The sequence below is a fragment of the Aplysia californica genome, unplaced genomic scaffold (genome assembly GCF_000002075.1).
Source record: "Aplysia californica isolate F4 #8 unplaced genomic scaffold, AplCal3.0 scaffold00014, whole genome shotgun sequence".
Taxonomy (NCBI): Eukaryota; Metazoa; Mollusca; class Gastropoda; order Aplysiida; family Aplysiidae; genus Aplysia; species Aplysia californica.
Genome location: NW_004797284.1, coordinates 1,225,573 through 1,227,817, shown reverse-complemented (window position 1 = coordinate 1,227,817; position 2,245 = coordinate 1,225,573). Strand labels below are relative to the sequence as shown.

The 2,245-nt window shown below is 43.2% G+C and overlaps 1 long non-coding RNA gene across 1 annotated transcript in view; it reads right to left on the bottom strand.

Annotated features, from left to right (window-relative positions):
- Positions 1–1,949, bottom strand: part of LOC118478023 — a 22,550-nt gene extending 20,601 nt beyond the window's left edge. The window contains exon 1 of the long non-coding RNA XR_004858758.1: positions 1,767–1,949. This is a non-coding gene — a long non-coding RNA (uncharacterized LOC118478023). The remainder of the gene's footprint in view (positions 1–1,766) is intronic.
- Between the last annotated feature and the right edge of the window lie 296 nt (positions 1,950–2,245).

Below are 2,245 nucleotides of genomic sequence, written 5' to 3'. Positions count from 1 at the left end.
CCCTTGGAATGGGGGGGGGGGATGAAATATATTTTAACTTATTAAAAAAAATTCTAGATAGTTCTAACATCCCAAACGATATGTTAGATATTATGTTAAGACTTCTGAGCGCAAGTAGATGACAATGGCATTGGTATGTTCAATCAAAGATGAGTAGCCTTACAGATGTTGATTGTTTTTAATGGTCCATTGAATTAAACAAATATTTACCCAAATTCTCCTTAAGTTGATAGGAATAAAGACTGACGATCTTTGGCTTTTTTATCCTCAAGATAAGAAAAGAAGCAGAATGTTCTTCAAAAAAATATGAAAGAAAAGCGATAAATCGTAAAAAATAACAAAGAAAAATGAAAATCAACGCAACTATGAAACGAAATTGTATGAAAACACAATGGTTACACCAACTCCATTCTCAACGAAAAGGAAGAGAACAATACAAGAAGAAAGAAGAGATAAAGAAAGAAACAAACTCGAGCTCTGCTCATTTCTATTTCTCTATTTCACAACTAAGAAGGGGGACAAAATGCATGTTTACCTGCACGATCTTTATCTCTGGTATATTCATACGCCCCAGCCCAGCGCACGGCCTCCACGATAACAGACCGTTTTGAACGTCACAGTTTTCGAGTGTTTGTTGGTTTAGTGATCGGAACGCTGTCACACACACTTTAACAGGTTATGAAATGTTTTTGAAAATTGTCGATTAATTGGGCACGTTCTGTAAGGCGGTGTTTTTCGCGAGTCCATTACAAGTTGCCGTCTAGTTCCAAGATGGCGGACGCTGTTTAGCATCGGGGTCAAATGTCGTCGGCAGCGCTCTGAGCCAGACAGGAAGCGGCAATATCTCGGCTAGTTGAGAACAAGGGAGGAGAGGTGCACAGGAAAAGGAAAGGAGGAGGGGGGGAGGAGGGAGCACGGGTGAAGGGGGGGGGGGGGGGGGGATGGGGTGCTCTATGCTTTTCGTCGATACACACAAGTTAGATGGGGTATGCTTGAAGAAATAAAAAGGACACTTGTAATAGAAAAGCAGTTACAAGTGTTGTACTCTACTGACTGCTCAGCACAAAATGGTACTGAATCGTTTATCCAATAGTTTCCTTTAGATCTTCGTCTTCGCGAAAGGGGACAGTCTAAGGATTCGCGCTTTTTAAATGAGACTTGTAGAGTGCCATTCATGTACTTAGTGTAGTTCACTTTATGTGCAGACTGCACTCATGAGATTATACTAAAAACTGTTTATGGTCTTCCAATTCATTGTAATTGCCTTTTCTATCTTCTCTTCTATTTTTTGCAGGATACTCAGTGCACCCGAGCGAGTCGTAGAGGATAACATAGCGTTTTGCACAAGGTCTCACATAAATCATAATGAATTCTGAGTGGGGTTTTAGATCAACAGCGATAGAATCCAAATGGGCAACTCGGTCCTTCATAACCATAGCAACGGCTGTTGATTACTACAGCAAAGCGAAGATACAATACTTTGGCAGTTACAGAGGACATGGCGCTGCTAAGGAAACGCCTATTGCAAGTTGTCACACACGGACATTTGTCTTGGGGAAGCCAAGTCTGAACAAAAAAATTAAGAGGACAGAAAGGAATGAAAAGGCGATTTTTTTAAAAGAACGCTCAACACGAACTGATAAGGAGAGTAACAATACAAAGGTCGTAATGATAATTTCTCTGTCGTTAATTTCTCGCGTAAAATGAGGCGGAAAAAGAATTGCAGCAGAGGCGGTGAAAGCAGGAGTTATTGAGTGCAAACTTACTTTTCATTCTCCGTGCTCAGCTCGCTGGGGCTGCGTTTCGTGACACAAGAGCTCCTTCTTGTGCCACGTCGGAGCTGTAGACAGCAGGTTCAACTTCCGAATGACGTATGTCTCTCGTGCAAGTTTTTGTTGACGCCGACAGTCGTGCTTACTTACAGGCCGACACTGCTGAACATGCTGTCATTTCACAGCAATAACAATATCTCTGCTGTTGATGCTGTTGCTGCTCCTACTGCTGCTGCTGCTGCTGTGTTGTTTTTCGCGGACCGTAGTGAAAGCCTACCTAGGCCAGGGCCCCCGCGACAGGCAGCCATGATCCTTGGTCCCATTGGTTGCTTCGTAAAGCCTGTGGCTTTAAGATTTTCAGCTAGCCCAGGCCGGAAGCCTGCCTTAATCCGCGTGGATTTAGCACAACAATTAAGCAGAACACACGGCCCGGTCCGGTGTGTATGTGTCAGCTATGTGTCGGCCTAAGATAG